A 9,898-nucleotide genomic window follows, 5' to 3' on the forward strand; every position below is an offset into this window, starting at 1 on the left:
GAGGGGCGAGGGAAAGACACCTGGTTTGTGCACCTCAAAGTGACATGGCTTTCGTCTCCAGCACTCCAAAGGCCCCTAGCTCGACCCGAGCTCAGGTGCAGGTCAGGGCCGGAGGTGTTCTCTGAGGGGATGGTGCTGTATTGCCTTCTTCAGTGGGGAGCCCTCCTGGGATTTGAGGGTGGGAACTAGGGCCCTTGCGTCGTTCCCTGGTGTATCACTTCCCGCTCCTTTGGCAATGAGTAGGCATTGCGGAACTGGATGGGAGAAGGGGGGCGGGAGGCATCTGTGTGTCTGGCGCTTCCTCCCACGCTCAGGAACGAGGGTTGGAAGTTGATTTTGGGGAAGGGGACCAACAAGGTCTTATTCCTGGGCTCCGACTGCGCTCTCCTTCCTTTTTCCGTACTGGAGCGGCCTGGACTCCTCTATCCTGTTCCCGGGTAAACACCGGCTAGAGAGAGGTCGAAGGACAGATACTGGATCTTCCTGTTCCCCCGCCCCGCCTTCGCGGACGCGCCTCCTCTCCACGCTGGGCATGTTTCCGCTCCGCCTACTCGCTCCCTCGGACTCTGGTCCATCCAGCCACTGGGATTAGCCAAGCACAGGGACTAATCCTGGATGAGCCACGGTGTAAACCCGGATTGACTGGAGGACGGCGGCGGTGGGGCGGAGGGGGGGGGGGTGGAGTTGGCGGGGGGGGGGGGTCGGTCGCTGCCTCTTCTTCATCCATTCCTAGACGCGCGCGCACGCGGCATGATGGGGTCTAGAGTCTCGCTCCAGGTCTCTGCTACTTTTGAGAAGACCTGTAGCTAGCTGTGCGTTCCTTGAGGGGTGAAGATAGATGAGGGTGGGGGTGTTGGGCAGTGCGACAGGACATGATGAAGACACATCTGGATCAGGCTGTGGCACAAGCTTGACACATTGTTAGTGAAGTGGGAGAAGAAGAAGGAAGCAATGTTCTTGGCAGCCTTGAGCCCACAAGGTTAGGATAGCTCCCTGGCTGAGTCTGCAACCCTGTACCCCAGCTAAAGACTCAACCCCCCCCACCCCCCCCCACCTGTGGCCGTGGTGATGGTCCTCTCCAGTCTTACATCTCAGGGTATCAGGAGGCAGGCTAATCAGTGTGGAGGGCTCATATCCTCCCCATCCTGATCTGATTAGAAGGTGGAGGATGGAGAGCCCCTCCAGTTAAGGCCAAGCCGGGGGGGGGGGGGGGGGAGGGGGGGTAAGGTCAAAGGTCAAGGGAGTTGGAGGAGATGAGGCTGAGGCGTGGTCAGCTGGGTACCAGAATCCTGACCCTGTTTCGCTTACTAATTCTACAAACATTTCCTGGGCCTCTCCCTGTTACAAGTCCAGTACCAGATTCTGGGACACCCTAAGAGTGACACATAATCTCTATGGGAAATAAAGGCAGGTAAACAATCACCACATCTTGTGATCAGCCCGGGCTTGAGCCTGAAATTCTAGCTTAGGAACCAAGGGGGTTGTCTCCTCCAGAGGCAAGAAGGCTTTCCCAAAAGGTGGTAAACGATGGGTTTCAAAAGGCATAGGACTGAAAGCTCACAGAGGGAGAGACCGGGCCTTCTCTACAGGCACAGGCACAGGAAGTCCTGTGTGTGAGGGCCTGGAGGTGGAGTAGAACATAGAGTGGCCTGGAAAAGCTAGAGAGGTTGAGTAGAAATACAAGCCAGAACTACAAGGACCTGCTAGTCCATCTAAGAACCCAGGGAGGAGAAGAGCCATCGAAGGAGTCCACGCCTCTAAGAGAAAAGGTCAGATTTACATTTTTTATAGATTCTGTCTTCCTTCCTTCCCTGCCTTGAGTTTCTCTGGGGATGTCTGGGCTGGGAGTAGACACACACACACACACACACACACACACACACACACACACACACACACAGAAAGACAGGATGAGGAAGCAGGTTTTATTTCAGGTTGGTTAAGATAGCCCCATGTCCTTCCATCCTTCATGAGCTTAGTAATAGCAGAACCTGTCTGCACAACTCCAGGCGACCTGGCTTGGAGCAGGTTTCAGCCTCAGTTTCTTCACCTATAAAATGGGGATGGTAATAGGGTGATTATAAAAGTTTGGTGAAGTCATTTGTCTGCTTTTATTTTATAGTGGGTGGAAGGCCCTGTGCCAGGAGCTCACATTTCCGGCACTGAGTCAAGCAGTGTCCTTAACTCTCCCCCCCTAGAACTTACTTTCCAGTGGGGAAAACAGACAACAAACAAACAAACAAACAAATGAGATAATTATAGATTGTGTTTAAGTGCTGGGAGGGAGACAGTGGGACAGGAAGGAAGGGAAATGGAGGTGGAGTAGGGGAAGGGGCTGCTGTGTTCAGCGTAGCCTGGAAGCCTTTTTGCTGTTGCTGTTGAGAAATTCTAAGCTTTGGCGCTTGGGGAGAACATCCGGGTGCTCGGAAGTGCAGCTGCGAAGGGTCTGATGTGGGAGATAGCCTTCCTCCTGGGTCCCAGGAAGATGCTAAGCTTCATGAAGGCAGGCACCTTGAGCTCTGTAATGTCTAACTTTCAGGCTAAATACAGGGGATGTGAGTAGAAGAGGACAGTGCTTGCCATTCATTGCAGTGGTCCTGGGGAGCTGTCGGCCTCCTTATTAGTCAGCATATCTGCCCAGCCGCTCTACAACCGTCTCCCCCAATTCTAGGGGGAGTTGTCCCTAGACCAGATGAGCTCTAGCCACTTCCCATCTTTTCCTGGGCTTCTTAGTCCTCTCCTTAAGCTGCAGGGGCAGGTTTGGTCCCTCTAGAATCTGCCTGTCTAATGCCTGGACTAAGTAGAACACTGGGAGGACAGTGTTCCCAGAGGAAAATGTCCAGTATTTGAGGTTTTAGGCCCTCCAGAGCATTCCCCCTTAGTACAGTCACACTGGGGAGGTGACCTGGATCCCTGTCCAATCCCCCCCCCCCATGCTCTCCCTTGCTGAAGAATGCTTCCTACACACCAATGCATTTCCCACAGAGCCACCCGCCCCTACTGCAGAGTGCATACAGCTCCTCTCACTCACCATCCAGCTGCACACTGCGTCTCCATGGCAACTGGGAGGCCTGGTCCATGGATGTTAGAAATAAGTGCCAGAGGAAGAAGAGAGAAGGTGGGGGGAAGAGAATGAGAAGAGAAACGTCAATGGGGAGAGAAAGATTGAAAGATGGCCTGGAAGGGAGACCCCTACCGTTGCTTTGTACTCACTTGCCGGGAAGACTCGGTGGACTCAGGTCCAAAGAAAGAGGGGTTGGGTTAGGAGGCTGAGACTACGCGGCCCCAGACAATGGCGCTCCTGGGCACCGAGACAGGAGCAGAGATGGAGGAGCTTGGATGGCAGTGTGGAGTCTTGGGATGAGACTATTCCTTCTGGGTAAAAGGCCGATAAGGGGGTAGGTTGGGGTGAGAGACTTGGGGGAGCTGCTTTTCCTTATTCCTGACCTAATTGGCTGTTCAGGCTGAAACCACCTCTTAGTCACTTAGTCTAATTAGAACTGTTCACGAGAAGATGTTGGGGGAGGGGAAGGAAATAATGGGGGGGGAGGGGGGGTTGTTAGAAAAGGGTGGGGATGGGACTTCTGTTTTCCTCTTCCCATTCATTGCATGGGGTAGTCTATAAGAGTCCAGGCTGGGGAGTCACACCCGCATCTGTCCTTGCCGCTGTCATTGGGCACCGTCTTACTCACCTGCTTTCTACTCCTCCTGTGGCACCTCTGCCTCCTTACTCTCTCATCATACTCCCCTGGTTGCTCTGGATCCTTGAGTTCATCTCTTTCATTCCCCCTTCCTCAGGGTCTCCCCACTTCGTCTCCCACCGGCAAGTTTTATTTAATGAACAGATAGAGTAGTTGGGAATCATAAGGGGGGCAGGGAGCTGATCCACTGGGACATAGAGAGAAAAAACAAACAAACAAACAAACAACAGACCCTGAGGGGACAGAGCAGAGGCTGGCCTGACAGAACTCTCCAGCCTGGGGGAGGGAGAGGGGGGCACAGATAGAAGGACTGACTTTCCCCTTACTAAGTCTTCTCACCTCTAGGGAGGTTATCAAGTATAGGTGGTGGTCTTTAATCCCAGCACTCGGGAGGCAGAGGCAGGTGGATTGCTGTGAGTTCGAGTCCAGCCTGGTCTACAAAGTGAGTCCAGGAAAGCCAAGGTTACACAGGTACACAGGGAAATTCTGTCTCTAAAAACCAAAAAGAAAAAGAAAAAAGAAAAAGAAAAGAAAAAGAATATCCCCGTGAGGACACAGCCTGGCACTGGACTGACAGATTGTCTGGTGGGAACTACTTACTTAAGCTCCTGAGTATCAGTTTCCCTAGCTGGAATGGGGATGATAAAGCCAGAATTCATCTGGTGGGTTTAAGGAGCACACAAACTGTTATGTGAAGGTGTAGTAAGAGCTGGGTGAATGGCAGCTTTAAGCCAGGCATGGTGAAACATTTATAATCTCATCACTCGGGAGGCTGAGGCAAGAGGGTTGACAGAAGTTCTGAACAGCTGCAGGGTTACATAGCGATTTCAAGACTAGTCTGGGTAAGAGGGTGAGATGGTATCTCAAAATAAATAGTAGATAGATAGATAGATAGATAGATAGATAGATAGATAGATAGATAGATAGTGGAACATGCCTTTAATCCCAGCACTTGGGAGGCAGAAGCAGGCAGATCTCTTTGAGTTCTGGTCTGCATGGTAAGTTCCAGGACAGCCAGGGTCACATAGTAACACCCAGTCTCAAATAAACACATACATACATACATACACACATGTACGTACATACATACATATATACATACATGAATAAATGGCAGGTTTTATGGTCAGACCAGCCTTTTTTTTTTTTTCTCTAGAGCCTTTCAGGAGCATTGTTATCTTGAAGCTTCTTCATTCATGGGAGGCAAAATTACCCCTTCTTAGCCACAGACCCTTGTTTCTGAGGCCACCCAATGGGAATGTCTTTCAGAACTCATAGCTGTGTATGGGGTGTGGGGCTTGGACTCTGCTTTCTGCCCAAAGGATCACGAAAACTTCTCTAGCTTCAGGTCTGCCTTTCCCTACTCTGCCTGCCTCTGAGGGGAGGAAAGAGGACAGCCATAAATGATGTAAAGAAAGAAATATCCTTGCTGAGGGGGACAGTAAGGGATGAGCAGCATCCAGAAGCTTAAATATTTCATGGGGCTGCAGCACCAGGAAGGGCAAAGTCCCCGGGCTGTGTTTGCCAGTGTGCATGTGACACTTCCACGTGGCTTGGACCTACTCCACCTGCTCAGTGCCCTCTGTACTCCCAACCCTCAATAACCTGCACCCACAAAAAGCTGCCCCTATGTGCCCTTTCCTGGCCAGGATCCTTCTGAAATCCTCCCAGAGCGTGCATATTTTATTTCTTGCAGCAGTAGGAGTTTGTGTAGCATGAAGACTGTTAAAACACTTTACCTGAGGGATGGAGCGATGGCCCAGCAGTTCAGAGCACTTGCTGCTCTTAAGGACTTCAGCTCAGTTCCCAGCACCTGTGACTTATAACCACTTGTGACTCCAGCTTTTGAGGAATCCAGCACTCTCTCCTGGCCTCTGAGGGCACTGCACCCATGTGTGCAGACATACACGTACATAAAAATAACTTAAAGCCAGGTATGGTGACACATCCCTTTAATCCCAGCACTCAGGAGGCACAGGCAGGTGGATCACTGTGAGTTTGAGGCCAGCCTGGTCTACAGAATTTTAGGACAGCTAAGCCTACACAGAGAAACCCTGTCTCCAAAAACAAAATAGAAAAATTTAAAACTTTTTTTTTTTTTGGCTTGGCCTTGGCTTTTCTTGCCCTTGTACTCAGCGCCTCCTTTTGTCTTTTTTTGTTTTGTTTTGTTTTTTGGGGTTTTGTTTTTGTTTTTGTTTTGCTTTGCTTTTTTGGTTTTTTGTTTGTTTGTTTTGTTTTGATTTGATTTGGTTTTTCAAGACAGCATTTCTCTGTGTAGCCTTGGGTGTCCTGGACTCACTTTGTAGACCAGGCTGGCCTCGAACTCACAGTGATCCTCCTGCCTCTGCCTCCCATGTGCTGGGATTAAAGGCGTGCGCCACCACTGCCCAGCCTTCCTTTTGTCTTTTGTTTGCTGTGTAGTATTGGAGATGAACTCAGAATCTACATGCAGCTAGGTAAAAACTCACTCATTGAGCAACAGCCCCAACTCAAGTTTCTTCATTTAAATTATCCCCAAAAAGCCAGGTGTGGTGGCTCATGCCTTTAGTCCCAGCACTTGTGAGGCAGAGACAGGTGGATCTCTGATTTCGAGGCCAGCCTGGTCTACAAAGCAAGTCTAAGAGAGTCAGGGCTACACACAGAGAAACGTTGTCTCAAACGAACAAACACAAATAAATAGATAACCTCCAAAAAAGGCCTGACATAGTAGTGCAAGCCTTTAGTCCCAGCCCTAGGGAGACAGAGGCAGGTGGATATCTATGAGTTCCAAGCCAGATTGGCATACATAGTGAGCTCCAGGACAGCCAGAGCTACATAATGAGACCCTGTCTCAATAAAACCAAAAACATATAAAATAAATAACTAAATTCCCCAGGAATTGGCACCTTTGTCCTTCATCCCTGGGCATTATAAGATACAAATAGTTGGAAAACCCTGGTGGGTGGAGGTGAGGGCTTCTGGGGGAAGAGATCACCCTGACTTTACATCTTTGCTGTGGTTGACTGTGTAGCTGGTAGCAGAGGATAGCAACAGGGCAGGCGCCTCCGTGCCCATGATGTGCTGGGGTCAGCCTCTGACAAATGACCAGTTCCCTTCCAGGAGCCCTAGAGAACTGCTTTATCACCCTTCCCTAACGCCTATCCTAGTGGTAAAGTGTAAGGTGCCCCTTTTCATGTGGGTCCCAGGCCCCGTTTTGTCCTGTGTCCTGGCCTTATCCCAATCTGTCATCACTTTGTTACCTGTTCAAATCCTGTCTCAACCCACTCTAATAAAAGCTTCCAGAAGGTGAGAACCTTGTTTATGTTATTTCTCACTACCACCACCAAAAACGTTTTAGGAAGGAAGGAAGGAAGGAAGGAAAGAAGGAAGGAGAAGGAAATCTACTTTGAGACTATATAACCAAAACAAGAAACGGGCTGGGGGTCCAACTGGAGCTCTGTAAAAAAGGTGCAGGTGAGGACTGTGGTGAGAGAAGGAAAAAGGCTGGGGAGAGGGTTGAGAGGGACACCAGGAGGGGAAGGAAATGAGGGAGGACTTGGGTTGAAAGCCGCTGGATCTGGAACCAGAAGCTGTGGGCTTTGGTGGTGGGGTCCCTGTTTCCAGAGGAGTTAGAAGTCCCAGTTTTGGAGAGAAGGAAGGCAAATAGGATCTGCCTTCACCAAAACTAAGCCTGAAGTTGGGGTCTGGGCCCACAGCAGGGAGCATGAGGGGTTCATCAGGAGTAGCCAAGCCAGAGCCTGCTGCTTCCACCAGTGCCTTCCACTACCCCCAGCACCCCCGAGACGGGCTCTCTCTTTGTTAGCCTTGGCTGTCCTGGACTCATTTTGTAGACCAGGCTGGCCTTGGACTCACATCGGTCCACCTGCCTCTGCCTCCCGAGTGCTGGGATTAAAGGCGTGCGTGACCACACCCCGGCTCCCACCAGTGCCTTTTTAAATCACCTTCACCCTCAAATCTGGGATGGATGTCCAACCCAAGTGCCTTTCTTTTACCTTTCTAAGCCCATAAAAAGAAGTGACATAGATTTGGCTGGCAGTGCTTTGCTGAGAGAAAAGGCCAGGTATTCTCCTGTAGCTGGGAGAACCACCAGAAGCCAGCAAGTGCTCCTGACTCTGACTCCCTACGATACAGTGGTGGTTGTCATGGGGGGGGGGTGCACACGGGACCCTCTGCAAAGCCTCCATCCTCCCAAATCAAAGACGACAGTGATGCTAAGTCATTAGCACTGAGCCCAGAGGAAGCTAAGTTGGAAGGAATCATCATGAACAGGGGCTTAGTCCAATTCCAGCCTACCCCAGCCTGAAGGCTTTCTGACAAGACAGGAAGACAGAAGAGGTAGCTCAGATTAAGTGTTGGGCGGTTCTTATCATAAAGGTGGTTTTGCCCCAGTACTGGCCAGTGTGGCAGTGTTGGGATGGGAGCGCTGGGGAGGGAGCGGAGGATATTGGAGGTGAACACCTGCAGTAGTTGTCATGGCAACTTGACTTGGATCCCAAGAGGGTGGCTTCTCCCTCAAAGCCCTATGAAGTCTGGAATAGGAGAACTTGTGTGTGCGCGCGTGCGCACACACACACACACACACACACACACACACACACACACACACACTAGGGTTGGCAGAACTCCTAGCCAAGGGTTGGCACTTCTCCAAGTGAGAGAGACCAGGTAAGGGGCTATAGAGAAGGATGGAGGAATAGAGGGAAGGCCCTTCACAAAGGGAAGTGTGGGTAGGTAGGATTCATGGGTGGTGGCTCAGTGTGTGGAGGGTGTGTGTGTGTATGTATATATGTGTGTGTATATATATATATGTGTGTGTGTATATATGTGTGTATATGTGATATGTGTTCACCTCACCCACCTACATCCTACAGCCAGACAACATATCAGAAGGGTTTAGAAAGGAGGTGATTATTAACAGAGACAAAAACAATCACACTTAACCATAATTGAGAGCTTATTAAATCCAGCTATGTATGTGGTTATGCTAAACATTTTACAGGCAGTGTCCCATTTGACTCTTGAACAACAATAAAGGTAGGAATTATGAGCCCCACTTACACATGAGAAAATAGATCCTAAGAGGTTAAATACCTTGCTCCAGGTCAACGAGCTGGTCAAAGAGATAGGAAAGAGCCTGCAGGAAAACAGGAGACTGGAGAACATGGTGGCAACCCTGAGGTCATCTGCCCTGTCTCTAGGTCACATGGGTCATTCATACTCAGGTGCCTTTGTGTCACTTGACAGGGCCTGGGAACCTCAGCTCCTGGTGCACGTCTGGACTGAGCTGGGGCAGCTGAGGGCACCTGTGGGGGTGTGGGGGTACACTGAGCAGCGGGCATCGTGATTGGCACGAGCCAAGGGAGCGGCTGGCAGCCTTGTTCCTGGTAAACACGAGGCGAGGTTACTTCACAAGGAAACAGTAATTAACTTTAATTAGCACCTTGCATCTCAGAATATTATTAACATCTCAATTTCTCTAATCAAGGCAGCAGGAGAGGGGCGGCATCTGCTTTGCCGACTCTTTCCTGGCCATGCTTCCCAGCTTGGCATCGCTCCTGAGTGGCCCCCACCCCTGGATGGTACCCAGGAGTAAGTCCTCGGGGACTGGTTGCCAAGGGGAGCTGGCCAGGGAGGAAAGAGGGGGCCAGAGAGCAGGTACAAGCTGAGGCCTCAAAGCCAAGGGACAGGAGTTTGGCGCTCTGGATTTGACTACCCCATATTTTCAGATACACTGGAAGCTCCCAGGAAGAGCATGCGTATGCCCTGTGATTCTGAGAACAGATATAGTCACTTTCCTCTGTTCCTTCTCTCCTTCCTTCCCTTCCTTCTGTTCCCTTCCTCCTTCCGTTTCTTCCTTCCTTCTTACCTCTCTTCTTAGAAGCTACCGTCCTCTCTGTTTCTTTCTTTCTTTTTTTTTTTTTCTGTTTTCTCTTTTTCTTATTCTCTCTCTCATCCTCTCCCCACTGGAATTCTCTATTCCAACATGAACACCTGAAGTCTACTTTCTAACATGAGGGCTCTGCTCCCACCTCTGGGGTACAGAATGGGCAGAAGATAAATCTGCCCTGGGGTTTAGAAGCCTTGGCTATAAGGGAAAGATAAGGCTTGGGTATACAGAACTCTCACTTGGGTTCCTTACTGGTAGACATCATGAGGTAAGAGAGATAAAGGCTATGGGCCTCCAGGAGAAAGGCAGG

The sequence above is a fragment of the Acomys minous genome (assembly GCF_964271855.1).
Source record: "Acomys minous genome assembly, chromosome: 4".
NCBI classification, from domain to species: Eukaryota; Metazoa; Chordata; class Mammalia; order Rodentia; family Muridae; genus Acomys; species Acomys minous.